Source organism: Melopsittacus undulatus, chromosome Z, assembly GCF_012275295.1.
Source record: "Melopsittacus undulatus isolate bMelUnd1 chromosome Z, bMelUnd1.mat.Z, whole genome shotgun sequence".
NCBI classification, from domain to species: domain Eukaryota; kingdom Metazoa; phylum Chordata; class Aves; order Psittaciformes; family Psittaculidae; genus Melopsittacus; species Melopsittacus undulatus.
This window is the reverse complement of record NC_047557.1, coordinates 73,830,322-73,853,476: the sequence shown is the minus strand read 5'-3', so window position 1 is coordinate 73,853,476 and position 23,155 is coordinate 73,830,322.

The window sequence follows — 23,155 nt, the reverse complement described above, 5'->3', positions numbered from 1 at the left end:
AAAGAGGACTGACAGGTAGCATGCAATACATATGCAAAGTTTTTCTCTCTTCTGTTTACTAATATCCTCACTGTCAATGATGGAACTTCCATAATTTCTCACAGGAAAACTCAGAAGCCATGGTCTGGAGAGAAACATTACAATTAGAGTCAGACAAAAATATTCCAACCTGATTTTTTTCCTTTAGCAAAATGCTGGTTCCATGAAATCAACACATTCCCACAGTACTTTCTGATTTCATCAGATACTTAGAAGGAAACCAGCTGCCTGGTTCCCTGCCAGCTGGCCTGCTTGCCCAGCAGCCCACCTTGCAAGCATCCATAGAGCCAGGATCAAAGAGGCACAAGCCACAGTGTTCAGGACTTCTCCACTCTGCTCATCAAGACACTTAGATTCAGGAGATTTGCAGCCCAATCTCCTGTTTGCCCAGCAAAAAGCCTTGATCCTCCTGGGGCCAGGGATGAGGATCCTTGAGAAGATTGAGGGTCCAGCACCAGTTTTGTTTTGAAAACATGTGGAAGGAAAAGTTCCATCCATGAGATGAATCTTTTAAAGGTTTGTTCCAACACAGAGCCATTTATTTATTTATAGATTTTCCCACAGAACATATACATTAAATGCCATCTAGTGCTGCATTACAGTAAGTCACTACCAGATACAGTCATCACTGCTTTTGGGTTGGGAGAAGATACACACCATCAGATTTAGGAGAGGCAAGTGACATCACATTTACCAGGGCTCCAGGTGCCCTGTAAAAACACAGAAGAGGGCTAGGGACAAACACACAAGAACCTGTAAAGTCAAAGTCTGACTGAGAAGGATTCCCACTTAATACACACTGAGTGAGAAAAGACAATGTATACTGCTGAGGACAACAGGGAAGAAAAATAAAAGAGGAAAAAAATATTCAGAATTGTTCAAGAAATAAACCTGAGAGAGAAGACCATCTTGGTCAAGAACAGGAATGAATTATTATCAACAAAAAGATCAGCCAGAAAGACGTCCTGACCTAGACTATGGTTTTCTGAGCTTCCTTCAATTTCTTCACAGAGGAATCCCATGGTTCCTTAGCAAAGGCTCTAAAGAATTTTGAGCAAGGGGAAACCCTTTATCAATGAAGCTATTGTCACACAGAAGTGACAGGAGGCAGAAATATGTGTATGGTTCCCATGTTTTCCAGCTGTAGTAGTTACTGGGCAGTAAATGATAGGGTAGTTGAAAAATAATAAATGAGGCTCACCACTGGACAGTAGTTGTCACATCACTTAAGGCAGACTTTAAATTGTACACAGGCTGCTGTATGAGAGCAGGGATCAGGGATACTACAGGACCTGCATTAGGGATGCAAGTCTTTTGCCTCCTCAGCTCAGACCCAGGGATGCCTATCATCATTAATATTCTTTTGCTCAAAGTAAATAAATAAATAAATAAATAAATAAATAAATAAATAAATAAATTGCAGCTCATCTCCTGCCAGGTTTTTAAATACTTGCAAGGTAATAAAAAACTTCATAGTAGAAAGTACTCATCATTCACTGATCACCGTGTCAAACCAAAAACAACCAACACTGCTGGGAAATTCAGTATGTTACTGATGCATCTCTCCAGCCAACAAAATCTCCAGCAAGTCACTTCATCTGCAGAGTTCATCATTATAGAAAAACATGCCTAAAGGCTCCTTTTTTCAAAGGCTAAAGCCAAGGTAACTGAGTACAACTCCTGCTCAGTAACTATTACAGATAAGATATCTGGGACACTGAGCTTGTCCTGGACATCACTTACATTCCATAGTGTGAGTCAGAGAAAGGAAACTGAGCTTGTCTCAGGCACTATTTGCATGTGACCATGGGCAGCCTTGAGTGTAAAGGAAGCAAATAACAAGGATTTTGGCTATCAATACTTCGTAGATAAGATTGTTCTGACACCTTTGTTCAAAGCTGATAAGCCTCCACAGGAATATGAAAGAATGATTCAAGGATGAGCTGACTCACACCAGGATATGAGGGACAAAGACCACCTGAAAGACCCTTGGGGGAACCCAGATTTGGAACTGCACAAGGGCTCACTGAAGTATGCCCATCATTATCATAGTAATGCCTCTCTACACTTTGTATGCAAACTATGGATAACAACCCAAAAGAACATGAACGTAAAAGTGCAGGGCTCAGGTCAGAGGGAATAGCTCCCACCACTGAAGATGCCCTGCATAAAGAGAACCCTCATGTTGTCACTGGATCCACAGATGATGATATTTCTCTTTGTCACCTTTTCTTTTTCTCTAGCTTCTCTCCTCTCTTTTTCATTAAATATTGACTAGGTAAAAATACATGGTACAGGACTTGTCAATCCAGTTAAAGTAATCATTGTTGAGTTATATCTAACCACATGCCTTGTATTTTGCATTAATAAATCATAAACCCAGTTAGTTGGTGTTGTTTCAACTTAATTCAGTTACAAGGGTATCACAGACTCAGTTGTTGGTCCCAGTGGAAAGCAGATAGTCCTAAACTGCTCCTTTTAGGTTGCCACAGATATACCATGCCAACATAGTTATACTGAATAAACCATTGACAGACTTAGAGAACAAATGGCCTCAAATCTGAGGCCACAAGAAAGGCAGAGTCCACAAATTACTGTGTTGAAAAGAAAGACTGTGAATTGATCATGTAAGCATACTCAAACATTAGTTTTGAACACTGAAGGTGAAAGAACGTTTGTTCACCAAAGGTCACTTTTCCAGCTTGGAGGGGAATTTTAAAGAACACATGTTGGAAAATTTGCCTCGGCATTTGTGTTATTTCACCCCTGGGCATCATTTGGAGTGTAAAGCAATTAGTCTGGTAGCCAATGAGCATCCTGGTGTTGAAACCCTCCAGGAAAATTCAGCATTGCTTAAAGTAACAATACCTCACTGCTGGACTCTGTTCCTCATGAATAAGTATTTACTCTTTATTAAATAAAGTATATATATATATATGTATGCATATATATGTTCCAAGCTAGAAGCTGAGCAAGCCAAACTTATATATATAATACAGAATCACTGCCAGTAGAAAGAAGGCAACTGCAACTGTTAATCTTGAAGCCATCACTTTTGGAAAGAGGGGAAAATTAATGACAACATTGTTTTAATGGGTGGAGATCAGTGTGAGTGCATGTCTGGAAAAGAAGCCACTGACCAGCTCCTTTGAAACAAATGTTTGGTGTGAACAAGGCATCCCACACCCAGCTACGATTTCGCAGGGATTTCTGTAAAGGAAATATAATTGGAGAGGCTGTAACAAAGGACGTGGTAACATAATTAAAGAGTAAGTCTGATTGCCATCCAACCACATTTTACTATTTTCGTAACTGTCAATTTAAATGAAAAGTTGATGCAAAATATCTTTTTTTCATTTAGTTTTATATAATGGAGGCAACCTCCTTGAGATTTGGTGCCTCTCCAATGTTTATCACACCATCTATTATCCAGATTTCCAGTTTACAGAGATATATGATAAGCACAACTGCTAAATCATGTTACTTTGCTGGCAAGAAATAGCATTTATCATATGTAAAAGGATTTCAGTGGCTGATTTATTCAGGTCATTACATTAGTTACTGAATACAACCAAAAAGAAAAAAAAAACCAAAAAAACAAAGTTTAAGCTATGATAACTATATAAATGTTTCTAATGTTAATGTGTCACTGAAAGTTATTTTTATAATCGATATACTGTACTACTCTAGAGCATGTTTCTTCCAAATATATGCCCCATATACTTGGGGTTTGCTGCTAAAGTGATATGAAGTGTCCTTAGGCCATCCTAAATGCAGTGTCTGATTCCCCTTTTGTTGAAAGAGCTTTCTTAAGAAAAAACCTCCTGAGGATCCAGTATAATAATATACATTGAAAGCATGGCTGACCCATGCTGAGTTTTACACACTCCCAAATTCTGAGAGGTCCATTGAAGATTTCCTTGGAGGAGTTGGATACACACACTGTGTCTACATTGATATATTCAGATTAAAGTAAATATTATATGTACATTACTGTATGCAGATTACTTATGTGAAGATAAAAAATAATACAATATACTGCTCTCATCATATGCAATATTGAGTATTCACCTGTGCAAAAGAACAACAACTTCCCCTGTTCATCGGAGGAAAATTCAGTGGCTGCAAGCAGGTCTCAGATATTTCGTGGAACTGGCATGCTTCTAGAAGATGATAATACAGATTTTCTTCTTCATATTACAGGGGTCTGTCAGATGTTCTATGGTGATACTTGAGAACTAGTTACGGACTGCAAGGGTTACAGATCACATACTTACTTAGGCATTCTTAGAGCAAGATTTGCAACACCGAACAATAAAATAAGGCTCCAAACCTAAGTTATTTAAAACACAGGTTCCCAAAACTCATAATCCCAGGGAGATAAAGAAGGAACAAAAGCATGAACAGTAACCTAAGCATTCACTGGTGGCATGGAGGTAGGTGAAGGAGAAATAAGACCCTGAGCTCCATTGGAAATAAGGACACTGATTCCATTTTCACCATCAGGCAAGTGTTACATCAGCTCCACAAACCCCTCCAGCCTTCATGTGTTCTTGTGATCAAACTCTCCCTCTGCCTGCATGCCACATGTGGTGTACAAAAGCAATGCAAGGTCAACACTGGAAGACATAAAAACCTAGGAAACATAAAACAGAGATATAAAGTGTGTGGAGAGGAAGAGGGATTGTCCTGGGGCTATGAAAAGAGATCAAGACAGCAGGACTGCCAGGAACTGTGGGTTTACTTCAGTGTATAGCTCACATCATATAACCAAGGAGAAAAGGAAGGAAAGAAAAAAGAAAAAAAAAAAGAAAATAGAGTATCTTAGCTTATTCTGCATATTTCTTGTTATAATAACCCAATGGTCAAGACAAAATATGCAACAGTTCAACTAAACACAGAACTGGTAAGACCATGGCACACTCATTGCTTAGTTTGTGCTAATGACAGGCTGAGATAAATGATTAAGAGGATCCTTTGAAGGATTTGTGCGCATGTTTTCAGAGCACCTTCCAGCGAATGAAGAGCTCTAGAGCTAATAGGCAACTTTGCATACTTGAGTTTTGGTTTTCAAGGTGTTCACAAGGAGAAATGATTTACTGATATCAAAACCTCAGTCAGAATCCATCCTCATTAAGTTGAGGACTACCCAAATTTCCACTCCCTAGCTACGTGATTTGGTAGAGAAGCTGAAAACAATATCCAAATTTCCACATAGTAGGTGACATTGGGTGTTGCAAAAGCATAAATTAAGAGAGTCCATTTTAAAAATTATCAAAAAAACAAGCAATCTGTAGTAACTGGTAAGTAATAAAACTCTCAAGATGCTGGAAAATAGACCACGTCTGCAATTTCTCTTACCATACCCATTAGCTACTAAAACCTTTGAACATTTCACAAGACCACAATTCCCATCTCATTACAACAACAGGTATAGTAAGGATGATAAAAATTCAGGAACCACATGGCACCTTTTACTTAATAGTAGATGCATTTGAATTCCAGATCTACCATTTTCACTGTTACAGTTATCAGATAAATACCTCTGTAATAAAACACTTCATGGCAACTGTAATAAGCAGCTAAGGGAAAAGAATTATACAACTGGGCAATGGACTGAGGCAGCAGAGGAACCAAGAGTTAACATGTGATTGTAAACCTGCTAAGAAAACCTACTATGCACAAGTACTGGATGCTAAGGCTCTCTGTGCCAGAAGGAGCAGAACAGGACACCTATCAATTTGAAGCAAAGAAAATGAGGTTGAAACATTAAGCACTTTTTTCTCAGAATATTGCAGAGAAGCAATGCACATATAGAGAGATTATGCAAGCTTCATCACCAGGCTTAAGATTAGTGTGGGCTGTGCAGAAGAATAGACTAAGGGGCATCTTTAGCTCTCTTCTAACCATACATTTTTCTGATCAAAAAGCTGTAAAGACAAGAAGCTTAATTTTACATTGATGGGGCTTGTGCCATGAAATATGACAACCAGTTCAGCTGGTGGTATTTTATCGCTTTGCGTTAAGATTCAGCAAAATTCCCTGAGGAATTTCAGCAAAATTTCCCAAGAAATCACAAGATGCAGCAGAGACACACACATACCCCTGTCAGCTAATTGCTCTGCTCAATGGTGTACCTACACTGATTTTCTAAAACAAATCTGAGCTACAAGTTTCAGAGGTATTTCTTTATTTAAAGTAAAATCAAGGTTGCAAGATAAAATGGGGAAAAAGAAAAGCAGGGTAGATGGAGATTTCATAAGTGATGGGTGAGGAGTAGAAAGGTGAACAAGAACAATACATTTTTAAAAAAGAAAGTGCAAAAAACACGCGAGAAGCAGAGTCTGGAAGACCCCTTCTCTACCTCACGAACTGTTAACCTTGGCAGTGAGCAACCATCTGTAAACTGGATTCCAACCAAGTAAAATAGTAAGCAGGATTTTAATCAAACCCTACATGCTAATAATGCTAGGCAAAATACTGAGAGATATATACAAACATAATTTATCATCATGCAAGTTCCTTTTTTTTTTTTTTTTGATTTTTTGCTTTCTCTTAAGGTGGGTTTAATGCTTATGAATGTTTCTAGATTTATGACCCCAGACTGAAGTTTTCTGGCTTTTCCCCTTACAGGGACAGATAAAGCAACCTGGTCTAGTCTGAGGTGCCCTTTCCCATGGCAGTGGTGTTGGAACTAGATCATCTTAAGGTCCTTTCCAACCCTAACTATTCTATGATTGTATGATTTACTGAATCTACGTGTAGCATCCACTTAGGTGTCTGGAAAACCCAGAACACAGCTGGCCCAAAGGCCAAGAAGTTGAAAGTCTTGCATTCTCTGAAATAATCCTGTTCCTTCTGCATTGACAGCTCAAGAACAGTTGAAAGAAGCTGTGGTTCATTACTTGAAAAGCAAGCCTGTAGCTTACAACAGCTCAGAGCTGACACAGATATTTTAGTTACATGTAGAGTCAAAACGAAAATTAAAACTTCAGTTTTCAACATATTAGCAGGAAGAACAGAAAGCTTTACAAGCACTGAGATTTTGCCCACTAATCAATCACACATTTTCACAATATGAACTTGTCTTCAGAACTACCATTAGATGACCTGTAAAAATGTAATGTGAAGTTTTGGTCTAGCCATGAAATGAGAAAGACTCTTGATCAATGATGTTATAATTTAAAATAGAGTACATCTTCAGAGACTGGTCAGATCAGAAAGAAAACAGATGGAAATTGTGAAAGAAAATCCAAGTCAGGCTAAAAAGTGATGGAGAAAACAAAAGCACCATGAAGAATAGTGTTCCTTGCTGGCAAAAGAAATTCACAATCACCTCCCTTCTGCAGATGGCATGCTGCTAGGAGACACAGTCCTTCATCAAAACAAATGGGACAGAGCAGACAGAAATGAAAATGGGGTGTTAAGGTTTTGAGTTAAGAAAATGAAACAGCGAGTATCAACATAAACACAAATAATGGTTTTTACCAGTAAGGAAAGTAAGTAAAGGAAAAGTTAGAAAAAAAGTAAAGTAAGGAAAGTATGGCAAACTAAATGAGCCCCAAAGAACACATAAAAAAATTATTGACTATAACATGAGAAATAAAATCTACAGAGCCACAATAGATACAACCCTTTCAATAAAAGTAAATGGAATTTTCCTAGAATGGGACTTTATAGAGTAATAATAAACTTAACATAGGAACCAAAGCCTAAAGGTTGATGTACACATTTGGAAAGGCCACAAACATGGAACAGAGGATACTACAGATACTAAAAACATAAATGACACAACTATTGTTTAAAGCTATTAAAAGACAGAAGATATTTCATTAAATTACAGTGCATCTGATGAAAATTTTAAAAAGTCAGTTTGTACATTGTGGTAGAACTGTGTAAAAATGAGGGATAGGTATTCGATAATTTCTGATATCCATTCAGTCAGTAGAAAACAAAATCATCCTGCAAATGGCGTCAGCAGGAAATAATTCCTTGGTACACAATATTATGCAGCTCTTACAGTAGATCTTGGTTTTGAAACATGGGTGGGGCTGCCATAAGCAAGACTCAGGTCTCCAGAGCCATGATACTGTACACTATGGCAAATCCTACACACCTGCTACATCTCTGCCTTTGTTTGACTCAATACTATAAACAATCAGTGCATGTAAGCTCATCATTCTCTTAGAAAGCCTGAAAATTGCAGCAATAGACCATTATTACAATCATTATAAAGAGAATTTTGGAAATTATCTTCCTTTTGATATAGGCTCTTTCCTGCTGTGCTTCAAAAATGCACAATTGCTGAACCTAGAAGGGTAAATCATCTTAAGGAAGAAATGACAGCTAATTCCTTGAAAGAGGAGACAGCTTGTTTCATCATACTGCTAATCTTTGTGATTTTATATCACAGCTTTCATTTCATTTCACTGTAGAACAGACACCTGAAGAATTGTGAAAGAAATTATTCTTTTTGTAGCTTCAGAATTTTAAAAAATTGCAGTGATTCAGTAACATAGTTCTACAGTATTTCAGAGAAAAGCAGCAAAATCAGCCTCATTAAGAACAAAATTATTTAAGTGAGGCACTTAAAACCTTATTTAGGACTCCATACAGAAGTGTATGATGGTGACCTCCAAATAACCCCTGAGTTAAATGCAAACCTGGGTCTCAGCTGCTTTAACAGCTCCATAATTCCAACACAGCCAAGTTTTCCTCCTGGAGTTTCATGATGATTTTCATTTATTCTGGAGAAATAAGTAAGACATCTACAATGACATCATAATTTTCCCAGTGCAAGACTCTTTGGAGAGTGTCCTAGCAGCTCTAGCTAGATGTAAAATAACTAAATGAAACTGTCACTGCTCATTAGGGAGAAACTGCTATGGTGATTTCAGTTTATATGTTGTTTGTTATTGTCGTGGTTTAAACAAAATCCGCATAGCTCATTCACTCACTTCCCCCCCTTGCTCCCCCAAGTCCCTTAGAGTTAGGAGCGAGAAACCAAAGAATGTAGCCCCCACGGGTTGAGATAAGAACGGTTTAATTGCTAAGGCATAACACAAATCACTACTGCCATTACTACTACAAATAATAATGATAAAGCCAATAACAAGCGAAAAGAATACAACACCCCACCAGCCACCGACCCATAACTCACTCCACCCTACCCGGCCGAGCACCGTGTGCTCCCTCCCTCCATTTCCCTCACCCTTCCAGCTCTCTCTCCCAGTTGCATCCTGGGCATCACGTGCTATGGTATGGAATACCTCATTGGCTAGCCTGGGTCAGGTGTCCTGTCTCTCCTTCCTCCCGGCCTCCCCTCCTCCACCTGGCTGGAGCACGTGCTCAGAAAAGGCCTTGAACAAAAACACCCTCAAAAAATGTTCGCTATCAAGCAACTGTTACCAGCCCAGAAGTCAAAACACAGCACTGCACCAGCTACAAGAAGGAGAAAAAATGACTGCTACTGCTGAACCCATGACATTATCCACCCCTTATTCCATACCATTCACGTCATGCCCAGATCCCACATTTTCAATACAGCATCACTCTTAAGTCCACCCCTCGATCATGAGTCAATCTCTATGTTACATTTCTGGAATGATGGCCTGAAGTATCTGAGCCCACCAGGCTCAAAATCATTCACCGTCCCCTTCAGAAGTTCTACAGCTTGCTGCTGGGGACTCCATACAGCTGCCTTCCACTTCCAATGCTTCCAAAGCACTGGAGGGGCCCAGTGGATCAGATACCTGGCCATACTGTCCCACATGCCCAGACACTCATGACTGTCCATCCTTGGGGACAGTCTCCTGGTGCTCCTATGTACTTGTCTAACCTTAGACAAAACCCAAACCTGACTCTGCTTAACTTTTGGGATCGGGGCTGATGTAGCTGCCCTGCTTGCCAGTTCTCCCACCACCAGCTTCTCTTCTCCTGAGTCCGGATCTTCCTTCTCTGCCTTGCTGGGAAATGCTGTGTGGTCTCCTGTATCCTGCTGGGGCTCGGCGGACGACTTCCGGGGAATACTCTCGGCCGTCACGGGGTCGGGAATGGCCGCGGGACTCACCTCCCCCGCTGCGTGATCCTGCTGCTCAGCTACTGCTTCTCTCTGCCCCTTCTCTGCCTCCTCCTGCTGCTCTGCCACAGCCGTTTGGCACCCCGTGCCGCTCTCCCTGGCAGCCTCAGCCGCCGGCGGCTCCCGGGGCCGCTCCTTCCTGGCTTCATGCAGCCTCACGCAGACGGAGGTGAGGACAAGGGCAAGGATGGTGAAGAGCAGCGGGACGGCCTGGTACAAGTCCAAGTCCATGGCCACGTCCATCCCCCCCTGCTGCCAGAGCCCCACCATATTACAAGCCTCTGACATAAAGTACAGTGAAACAAAAGCTTTAGCCCAAGCCCCATGATTGATAAACACAAACGCAGCTAATCCATACTTAAAGTACCTGGCAAAATCCTGAAACTGTGAGATCCAGAGAAAAAATTCTAAGAGCCAATAAATCAGCATTGTGACAAGAGACCATAAATCTGCTCAGATCTGTTCTTATCTCAAACCCTTGGGCCCCACGTTTGGGCGCCAAAAACCCATGACAGTTATGTTTCCCAAAGAATAATCACCAAACATAAAACTAACACTAGCAAAGAATAATGGGAAGAGGAAAAACATGTAGGTTCAGCACTCCTCAGAGAAAGTCACAAAACTCAGGCTGGCAGTGGTGGTACACTGTTGTCCATACAACAGATAATTTGTCTTGTAGCATATAATAACCAGCAGTTGACAGATAAATTGAAAACCACGCAGAAAACCCTTCCCCTTGAGTGACTTAGTGGCCTGGATGCTCTTTTACAGGTTCGTTACATTCCATTTGCTGTTTAATGCTAAGCTTGATTATAACAATGTCTCTCCTAATTCCTTGTCAATTGACAAACTTGATTAGCCCCTTCCCCTATCGAAACATGAGGGTATCCATACCCTACGTATCAAAGGAAGAAGAAAATAACACAGGTCTGCAAGCTGCTGATGAAGAGTTAGAGACAGCCAGGCTAGGAGATGAGAAGGCTGAAAGCTTATTGCTTCAACAGCAGCAGAGACATGGCTGTAATTCCCATCAGGGAATGAGGCATAGGGCATGGGAGCTGCTGCACAGGAGAGGCCTTCTGGCCCAGTTTCCCACACCAGCAGTGTCAGCAGCACATGCTTAGGGATATATGAACAGATTCCTCTTTCCATTATTGAATCCTTCTTGTTTCCAGAAACTCATTCTTTGGGAACACCCAGAGCTGGAAACTGCATCCACTGCACCAAAGACTGTATTTTTGCAAGATCTGGGTATTTTTTGAGGTCACATGCTTTTTCCAGGCTGTGCACCTCCCAGAAGTGAGCACAATAGTGCATGAGCACAGTGCAACCTTCTTTATTTGAGATGTCCACCAAGCAGTTCACACAAATTGAGGTGAGATTCCTCCTGCCCCCTGCTTCTTCTCCATTAAATCAACAATTTCATAGATCTCTCATTTCTTACTTCAAACACCCAGCTGAAAAGTCTTCTTCAGATTGGAGCAGGATTACGTTACCACTGCCTATCTATACCAGTGTGCCCATAGAAATGAGATCAAGAAGCTTAGGTCATATTGTACAGGTATTTTAACTGTTTTAACAATTGGATATGAACCTTCTTTTAAAAAGGGGTGAAGTATTTGATGGTTTAATGATAATTGCAAAATTAGTTGTCCACTGCAGAGTAGTCCAAAGTACTGGTAGAAAAGGCAGGGGCTTCTGTAGAGGCCAGCACTATGCCTACATGAAGTTCTCTCAATAGGGTGGAGAAAGTAGGAACTTGGGAGCCTATGAAGAAACAAAAAGCCACCAGAAAGCAAAATAAATGATTGCATGCAGCCTTGAGAGGGAGCCAAAATCCTGAGCTAAAGAACATGGGTTTGGTTCTCTGCGCAAAGAGATTATCTGTTTCTACTCCATTAGTGAGACAGGATTTGGAGATAAGCAGGACTGGCTTTCTTGGCTGAAACAACCTGCAAGTTCCCAACATCAACTAACCTTTTTAATTTAAAAAACACAAATATACTTGTACCCTCCACCTGAAAACGCAGGATTCAAGAATGACTCTTTTTCTGGGTGCTGCTGTCGATAAAAAAGAAAGCCAGATTTGAGAAGTACTGTTTGCATCTTCAGAAAGAGCAGCTAGGAAGTCAATGTCCTTGCCCAGAAGCCTGCCAAACAAAACTAAACCCATTTCATAAACATGAGTATGAAACCAACTTCCCCATTTCCAAAATCTGAATTTAAGAGAACTTTGTTGAGTGAGAAAGGAAGGCATAAGAATATGCAAAAGTCAACAACAAATAAATCAGCAACATCTATTAAGCAAGACTCCCATACCCCAAAGCATATTCATAACAGTCCCAGCCCTCATTCTTCTCCTGCCCCCATGGAGACTAATGAGATTGGGGACTAATGAGATAACACCTTCTAAGACTTGTTCAGTCCTCAGTTTCAAAGTTCCTCTAGACCGCTCTATTCTGCACATCACCCCCAAGCTGCCAGCATATTACCCCATCCTCAGAGTATGAAAGCAGAAGGGACCCCAGAGGTCTCTTGCCCATGGAGGGACACTTCTGGCAGAATGCATTCCCCTCTCATCTCAATTCACGCACACAAAATTGCTTTGATCAGGGTGACCACTCACCTTAAAAGCAAAAGTGCAATATTCCTGCACCTCAAAACGGCCCTGTGTTTTAACTTGTTTATTTCAAGTTTTTGCATAGCTAAAATCCAACCTAAAAATACCAGATGAGTGCCCCACTCCATGATGGTGCTCTTTCTCCTTGCTCTATTAAAGAAATATTGAGTTTCCTTTTCTCTAGGGCTTCATGTTGCTGAAGCCACATGAAAACAATGGTGATAACAAACATAATAGCAAGCAGATTTTGGAAATGTTTTTCTATTCTGCATCTGGCAGAAACCAAAACTTTTCAAAACACCCATGAAAAACAAAAGATAATTGCCATGGAAGTGGACACTTCTGCTACCCTTTCCTTCTCTGTCCCTTATACACATCATAGAATCACAGAATGGTTTGGGTTGGAAAGGACTTTAAAGTTCATCTAGTTCCAACTCCCTGACACAGGCAGAGACACCTTCCACTAGACCAGGTTGCTCCAAGCCCTGTCCCGCCTGGCCTTGAGCGCTGCCAAGAATGGGGTAGCCACATCCATATAAAGACATCTATGGCACTCTGCATTCACACAGCCTGCAGCAAAAGTGGGCAACATTCTGAAGGCAAAAAGCCCCATTTAGGAAAAAAGAAAATAGTGCAGTCTTAAAAGCTAAATATCTTCCCACCTCCCACAAAAATTTGTTAAATCATTGCCCTATATCCACAGTGCTAGCTTTCCACAACCCATCTTCACAGCCCCAGACCAGAACAGCCATATCTTACTCCTCTGAGCATCCCTCCATCACCCTTCAGCCCAGGATGAAAAGCTACCCTACACATCCATGTCCAAGGCACCCCTAAGAGCTCACTAAGCTGTTGCTGCCTCACACCCAAGGTGTACCAGAGGCAGCAGAGCAGAGGCAGAACCCCTGCCTGTAGGTAGAAGTAGCTGCTAATTTGGCCCCCTAACCTCTCCAAGTCCATGAGAGTGGATATGCCCTTGCTGTTAACATCCCATGTGCACCACAGTCTTTGCTGCCATGCCACAAAAAGCGTCTGGCCTTGGATGGCAGGTCAAAATGAATGGTGAGATATTTGCTTTATTCCCTGCCTTTTCATGCTCTTGGAGAAGCAGCAGGGCTCTGGTGACCAATGCTGCAAGGCAGGCAACTGCTGGGCAAGCCATCTCCTAACAGTATGCAAGCTCTGCAGCCTGATGGACTGCTCTGAGCTGCCTCCAGCATTGCTGTTGAACTTGTGGGAAACAGTGAAGACAGCGACACATTCTGTCATTTCACCATGCCCCTTTCTGTCCTGTTCCCACATCCCACCTGTCAGCATCAGTTGGGGGGACAAGTGCCTTCCCAGTGTGCAATGCACAGCATCTACACTGCGCTGAGAAGCAGCCACTTCAGTCCATCTTGCTTGGAAACTTGTGTCCTGGTCTTGGCATGCATTTCTCAGTCTGCAAGGATGCATTCATTTGCATGCTCTCACTCCTCTATGTGCATGGTGTCTCTCCATGAATGCCAAATTCTGCCTGCACCAGTGTACAGCCCCATTGTATAAGCTGCAGAGAGCTATCTGTGGTTAAGGTCACATAGGCGGTCAGATAGGCAGCAAGAACTGAAGGGAGCTGTGGTTTCTCATTACTCCACCATTGGCATGTTGCTCTGCAAGGACACAGGCCTTTTTGACCTGATCAGTCTGCTTTGTAGACTCAGTCTTAATAGCAAAACTTCATGGGCAACAGCTAACTTCCAGTGACAGAGCTCTGATTTGCACTGAGATGTCTACATAGGTACTCGACCGGGGGGGACAACAGGTTGCAGAGCCAAGTCTCTCACTGTACTTGTCCTTGATGCACTTACACCTCTGACCATCTCGCTGCCTTCTTCAACCTCCCTTTTTGCTGCCCAGGCTTAAACTCTTGTCCTTCAGTAGCTTTTAGAATTTCTTTAAAGACTTATTCTGCATGAGATGTAGTTTCAGTGTTGCTCTGGAGAATTAAGATGCAGAGATATTACCTTATTTGAACTCCAGTCTCTTAATGCTTAATCCCATAAAACTTTATTTTCATCTTTGTTCAAGTCAAGCTGAAATCTCTTGATGGCACTACAAATCACTGCTTTCCTGCACAGCTTTCTTCAGCCTATTTTCTCTGTGACCTATTTTGAGCACACATGTTAGCAGAATTGGTGCTTTGTCTCCTTAATACATTTCCCTACCTAATACACATAATTTTTTTTTTCTCAGCTGTATGATGGTTTCTCTCATTGTATTTTTGTAAAGATTTAATCTCAACTCCACAGGAGACTGGTCCCTTTAAGTAATGTATGCTAATATTTCCTGAAGTTCATTATTTATTTTTCACCATTTACCTTTTATATTTTACATTTACATTTCCCTTTTTTTTACCGTTTTCCCACTGTTATATGAAAGAAATCTCTCCTCTGTTTATTACTCCTCTTATATTTAAAAGAAAAAAAGAATATTAAGGATTAATTCACAGGGCATAAGGCTAAATCTCCAGGTACCTCCTGAAACAAAATTTTATTGACTGCCACTTGTGGAACTAGAAAGATCAGCAGATTAGACAGTAGCTCAAGGTTCAAACCAGGAGGCTTATAAATTGCTCATCTTGACATCCAAATGAACCCGTTACTCCACTTTCTTTGTGACAAACCAGTATTTTTTTATCTTATTTAAGCTGGAGAAAAAAGCAATACAGCAGAGTAATTGTGTCAGCTTTTCTTTCCAAGCACTATTACAATGGACTTATCTTCTGTTGTTCTTGTGACTCATTCTTGTGATATTTGAACCAAAAAGGTGCTGGCTGACCTGCATCAAGAGAATCAGCAATTAAAAACAATAACAAATATGCTGCAACCCAAACAATTACTTAGGAAGTAATATTTCTAATTAGAAGTAAAAGTTCTGCCCATTTATAATCTCATTTGACAAAAAAATAAAAGCAAACAAAAACAGGAAATAACAATCCAAATGACTGAAAACAAGTTCAAATGATAAGCTGAAATTTACGAGTTTCAGGTGAATTAGGCACACAAACACTGCTGAATTAATTTTTTAAACACCAAACCAGGAAGACAACAATACATGTGTATCTTTTGTAAACAATTATTACTAGAATATCCTGGGCCAAGTAAGTACCTTGTTCAAGTTAATGTGGAGTTACAGTACACTAGAAAGTATAAATAACAAAAAATTGGGGAAGACAGTGATAAATCTGAGGAGAAACTTGAGCTAAGGAAGCATGGCACATATCACAGTACCACAGGTTAGGGAGAAAATAAATATGGAAATAGCCAGTAATGTCCAGCACAGGATATTGTGCTGCTTATTCCCTGGTTTTGCATGAAACATCCAGCCACTCATGATGGATTGAGGTAGTTGAGGCAAAGAGCTGTCTCAGAAGCAGGGTTTCGTGACCTTGTTGAGAGTAGCCCTGTTATCAGTCTATAGGAAAGGCTGCCATAACGCAATAATGATCAAAACAGTGTCTGATACTAAAGGGGTGTGCAGTAAAAGTGGAAAAAGGGGGGGGAAAATGCACTTCTGGCATAAATTAGACATTAGAAGACAATCAGTAGTTTTCTACAGCCAGCAGAACTTGGCACATCAGTGTCAAATTCTACCTCAACAGGTTACTGAGAGTTTTAAAAGAGCGTCCTACAGTGACAGCCCATTAGTGGTATATCCCATGTAGGCCTATGCACAGAGGTTTTAAGTAACTGTTTTCAATTGACTCAGTTATGTTCTGCCTGGAGGGTTATCATCTCTGTTTATCAATGATTTGGGATTGATAGTGTCATCTCTGCTTAGCACGTTATTTTTCACATGCAACTGCCAAATTAATATTCCTTTTATTGCTGCCTCGGAGGCAGTGCTTGGGAAAGAAGTAAATCCAAACAAGAATCAAATTAATGGCATTCTATGCCATCTTTCAGGGAATAAAGAAGTTACAAATTATAGTTATAACACTCTGATATTATATCCTTTTACAAACCTTATTCTGACTTGGATCACTTACACGCACTGCAAGCCTTTCACTCCATCAGAGAACACCTTTCATTACAAATAACTTCCTATTTCAAAGACTAACAAATTACTTTGATGCGTTTTTAAAGTCAGTATTTTCAATCCTCCAGCATTTTTACCTGGTGGGAGATCATTAAATAGCTAAGAACAGCTTGTTTGCCTTTACAGCTGTTACCTCTTCGAGCAATCATTAGCTCCTTTGCCCTCTAAAATAGCAGTATCAGTAGCATCCACAACAAACAAGCCCAGAGTAAACAAGCAGTCTAAACTGCACCCATGCCTGTATTTTTCCAGGAAGAGCTCAGATCAGAATGGTTCTTCCTTCTCATCTATTATAGATTTCACCAAATCATTGAAAAATCGTGGCTAAGAGTGCTTTGTAATCAACAGAACAAAAGTGTCAAAAAAACAAACTAACGGACTATTAATCACATCTCTTTGATAACCCTGACCCTACTAAAGCATGGAATCTGTCCTTATTTTCTGCGGCTGAAAGCCAAAGCTGGGATCAGGAAACAACTATTTCACTGGTCAAATGTTAACATAGTACAGCATGTTGACTTTATAACCACCCTATGAGCTCAGAGAATTTAATGGAACTGTCTTTTATTTGGCTTGGTCCTATTTATTTGTATTACCAGAGTGAATAACTCATATGATCAGACATGCACTTAAGAGAACCACATCTAGACAGACCCAGAAGTGCCTGTTCTCTTTTCCACAGTAAAGCAAAATCTGAATCTTAGGACTAGCATATCTGGAGCAGTTGTTTGAATTCACACTAGAAACTTTCCCATCAGTCACTGTCAAGGCAGATGAAAGAGCAGTTACTGAATAGTAGCAGGCAAGTGCTTTCAACAGTGAACCAGACAGTAAAACTTGGTGCTGTTTATGCCAACTTAATGATTAGGCAGAGAAAGAAGTGATTATCAGAGAAGTGATACTACCAGAGGAAAAAAAAATATAATAATTATTACAATACATGAAAGTGGAATTAGCTGGTAACTAGTAAATCCATCTGGGTTAGCAAAGTCAGCTACCACTTCTTAGTACCACAGTGGTTGCTGTTTTGTCAGCCATGGTCTGATACCTTTGTCACACAGCCAAGATTTGATTGTCAGGATGGTTCAAAGCATAAACAATCCCAAAAACCTCACAGAAGATTTTGCTTTGTTGTTACAAAGACACAACCTTAAAATCCTAATTGTGGCACATGCTTTGAACTGTGGATGGTCATATCTCATCATGGACAAGTGCAGCACACTGCATACACTTATCCTTTTAACCTCAACAGTATCAACACTAGACTTAAACAGCAACATACATGAATCATGTTTCACCCTTCCAGTCCTTGTGTTACTGAAATCCTTCACAAGAACTATGCCCAGGAATTAGAATTTTCTCTGTGACTCTTTTTACACTTACATGAAATTATATTTCTGATAACACTTTCATCAGTGATTTTTTATTTTGAAAAAATCTAGAGCAAAAGTAATAACAGAATGACAGGGAAAAATGCAGCAGCATCTCTAGCACTTGGCTTGGTAATTGTCCTGTCCACAACCTTCATGTGCTCAACTTGCAGTTCCTCTTTCTCCTACATGGAATTAGTCCTTGCATTGCTCTTGTTATTACAATCATTTCATTTTGCATGAACAAACTATGCTTTATGCAAACAACACAGACAAGAAAGTGGCAGCTGTAATGGAATTAAAGGCAAGTGATGAAAGGTGGGAAAGAAGACAAATCAAAGCCAAAACTGACATCTCAGGTATTATTCACTTCATGCTATTAAAGCTGTATAGAAGCCAGTTTGTTTGCTAAATTGAGCTGCCTCACTAGTTGATGGAGAAAGGTGTGCTTTTGCCCTAAAAGCAATTCCTCTTATCTGTCTTCCAAGAGGTGACTTGGCCACTGTCTCCAATGAAAATCAAGGAGTCTAAATAAGAAGATGAGGTTCTTACTTTCCTTTTAAGATGGCTAAAATTCAGACATTCAGGCATCTGTGCTTAAACAGAAAAAAAAAAAAAAACAAAACTACTCTGTGTGAATGCTGGCTTTACTGCAAGCTTAAATAGACAGAAACCAGGTCTTCATATAGAATAGAATCATAGAATCATAGAATAGTTAGGGTTGGAAAGGACCTTAAATGTATACAGGCTCATGGTACCATTCCTAGCATTTCCATTCATTTCACATGGAATTAGTTGTTCATGCCTGAACATAATATGCCTATTAGAATAAACTGGAAATTTAAGAAAACAGACACATCATGCAAACACTTGAAAGGCTGCCAGCTCTTTTACCAATGCTGCCTAACATGTGCTGCTTAAATTTTCCTGAGTATACCTTTCTTTGTTTGTCAGAGGTATTTGTCTGATTTTCTTCTCTCTGTTTTCTATTCAATAAACTTTATTACATCATTTAAATAACACAGGTGTAATCCTGAAATATGTACTGCTTTTAACAGAGACATGAGTATATACCTGAGAAGCTTGTACTCTTTATCACTTCTCTATATAACCACAGTCACCTACAGCTGACAATGTACTTCTATATGGTGTTAATTTCCAGGTTGGAATTACTCTTCTGAACCACAGTTATCCTCTTTCAAATGTGCAAAACATTTAAGCATTGTGATTAATTTGAAGCATTTGTGGCTAGTGAATATTAACCATTCTTCAATGCCTGTGCTGGATGACAAATTTATTTATTCAAATGGGAAAAAAAAAATCTAGCAATTCAGCAGACTTTTGTTTTGGGGCTTGATTCTTCCCCCTAATAACAGGATAAATACACATAGAGAATCAAAAGCTGGTTTGTGGGAGGGGATAGAAGGGGTTTAGAAAAAAAAAAAAAAAAACAACAGAGAGGGGAAAAAAAGAACCAACAAACAAACCAGGTTACATATAACATTTGGGTATACATTCAACACTGAAGGCTCTCAAAATCCAGTAAAGTGAGTGGCAAATTTGGCACAAGCTGATATCGCACACACATGACAGAAAAAAAGTGGTTAGCAAATAATTCAGCCCACCACCTCAAGAGGTATTTGAGTATCTCATTTAATATTACAGTATTGATTTCTGTAGAAGCTTACCAACGGACACTTTTTGATGGTGTTTTCCAAACATTTATGATCCTAAAGAACCTAACTGAAAGTAGAAGTCACAAGATAACTATTATTTTTATTGAAAACAATAAGGTTAAGAGCTATTTTCCTTCCTGCTTCAGCTATTTTCAGCTCTCTATGCAGTACTCACAGTGGGCCACCTTAGTGGGGAACAGCATGTAAAGCAAACGAACATCAGAAGAGCATTTAGATTAAATCTGAAGTATGTAAAACCACAGTTCATGCAGTCTGTCAGCATTCAGTCTTTCAACACTTAGCATGATACTCAGGTGTGTGTCTCACCCATCACCACTCCCACAGCTAACCAACCTGTCAGCAAAAGCTCTCTGGCATGAGAATGGAAATAAAAAGGCAGGTGGGCTCTTCTTTTTTTTTACTTTAACTTTTATTCCAGTAGAGTGAAATCTATAATTATGCCAGTGTACAACACTGGAATTCATCATGGGCTTTTGTTTTCTCTGGCCATATAGCATTGTACAAGGAACCTAGGCAGAACTGGATTCCAAACTCCTCATAAACTCAGGCTGAGACAGGGGGATCTGGAGTGGAAGGACACACACACACACACAAAGTTTCTGATCACACTAGTGTATCCCACTTGATATTATCAGAGTACAATTACCTGAAAGAAAATCAGCTAGGGAAAACAGATTGCTTTAAACTGTCCAAGATATAAGACCTTATAAGAGTCTTCTGATACTTAAAGGGGGCCAACAAGAAACCTGGAGGACTTTTGACAAGGACAGGTAGGATAGAACAAGGGGGAATGGCTTTAACCTGACAGAAGGGACACTGCTCTTAGGCAGAAATTCTTCCCTGTGAGGGTGCTGAGGCCCTGGCACAGGGTGCCCAGAGAAGCTGTGGCTGCCCCATCCCTGGCAGTGTCCAAGGCCAGGGTGGACGGGGCTTGGAGCAGCCTGGTCTAGTGGAAGGTGTCCCTGCCTGTGGCAGGGTTTTGGAACTGGATGAGCTTTAAAGTCTTTTCACCCACACCACACTGTGATTCTATAATATTTTTTTCTAGCATTGACCTGTACAGAAAAAATTCAGTGTGTTTTTTTGACTGACAGTAAAAGGAAATATTTAAAAACTGAGGTCTTTTGTGAAGTGGAATGACAGTCTGCTGGGTACCTGTAGTAGGGACATAGAGGGTACCTGTAGTAGGGACATAGACTTTAAGACAGTAGGGAAAGTGGCAGAGCTACGAAGAACCTAAGCCTCTCCTTGCCAAAGAACAAAAAAGGACAGGAGGGCACTTGCCAAATCATAATACATAGGCCGTGCAATTAGCATGAAGCACATTTTCATGACAATAGAAGTTTAACCAAAACTGTGTTTAAAATCAATCTGAGAATTTTCCTTTTTACTTCTTCCCATGCCATCCCTTTGAAAAACCATAGGTAAGTACATGTGAACCTACAGCCACAAACACCATGTTTCTGTACTGTACTTTATGCTAACACCTCCTAAATAACTGAGGATAAAGTTGTTTCTACTCCCAACTCTGCAAGACTGATCCACCCCTAGTCTAGCTGGGGACACTCCATGCCTTGCCACTGGTGCATCACACCAAGCTGGAGCATGGGCAGATGGAGGCACTGCTCATGGGGGCTGCAGACCTTTCATGTTGCTATCCAAAAAGCTGAGGAGCACCAAGAGCTTGGGTTCTTCTCCTATGCCTTTTTAGTCTAGCATGGCTCCAATAATTTCACAGGGTGTGCCCCTGTGTTCGTCCACTGTAAGCAAAGAGGCAATTCCTGTGCTGGTCCTTGTGAAGTGTATTTCTGTGATACAGCAAGACCTTGAAGTATTTGCAAGTGAGGAGTTTCCTTACAAGACAACATGCTCAAATCCAGTCTACCCTGATGAATTAAACGGCTCCCCCTTGGCAAAAGACTACTTTAAAAATGAACGTGTGGCACCTAAAGTAGCTTTCCACAGTACACAGCTTTTGTATGTCTAATGGATCCTTTCACTACACATTTTAAATGCTAATGGACAAGCAAAATTAATAGAAAGGCTTCAAACTCTACAGTTCCTAACTCACATCCATGTCTCCACCGTCAACCCTCTTGACAACTGCCTCAGCTGCAACAAAACATATATAAATACAGACACAGTTGAGTTTGGGGTATCTTTGTTAATATTTATATAGCTTGCCGCTGGGTGTTTCAGCAGCACAGCTGTTTCCAGCTGATAAGTCTCTGTCTCCAATGACAATTGTACAGTTTTATTTCATGGGATAAATATGTATAATCATACACATGATATGAATGTTCTGCCTGTTTTATTAGTCTGAGTATCTCTAAGGATCATTTGGACACTGTGTGCTCAAGAAATTTTTCAGGGAATGCTGGATTTCAGAGCATGTTTTAATGAAATTGACAGTGGGCTTATTACTGGGGTGCAACAGTCATAATGCCTGACCATTAGGCAGAGATGATTGTCAGTCTCTAAGCATACACAGGTCAGCAGTTAGACAAGCAAATGAAGAGACAGAAAGATAGTTATATACATATATACTCATCCAGACATATATCTAAAAGGCATTTCAAAAAAGTATGTGATCAGAAGCATCTAGCACCAAATACAAAAGGGATTTTTTTCTTCCTCTCTTCTTTGTGGGAGTCAAGACCTGTTCATCAGCCATTCACTACCAGTGAAACAGAAGCCTGTTCCTCCTCTTGTCACATTGGTGCAGAAGCTGGGGAAAGAAGCACGAGGGTGAAAAAATTAGAAGAAAATCTGGGCCCTGATCTGAATCCGTTTCAGAGGTTTCCATCTCCTGTTATCAGCCAGGTAGTTCTATCTGTTGCATCCACTGCAGATGAGATGGCCTGGTGACACTCTGCTTGAATACTTCTGGAGGGCAAACAGAAGCAAACCTGATGTTACAGTGCAAGGCTGGACCGCAGCATACCAGGACAAACCTCTGCTTTTTTGCATGGTCCCACCAATTCCAGTTTGGTTGCCAAATGACTGGTTATGTGAACAACTTATTTTTTCCGGAAACAACCCCAGAATCTTTCTGTCTTCTTCCTATTTCTGAAAAGGGGGACAACTGCTCATTTGTAGAACACACTGAAATATAGTATTGATGTGGAGCTCAGCTGAAGACACCCTGATGAAAATTCATTTATGCGGGGTCAGACAGAACCTGGTGTGTTACATACACATACTGTCTTCTCAGGCACCAAAATTTCATCTTTTTTACACAATAAATCTTCATCTTCTGAGTCAAACTGAGGGT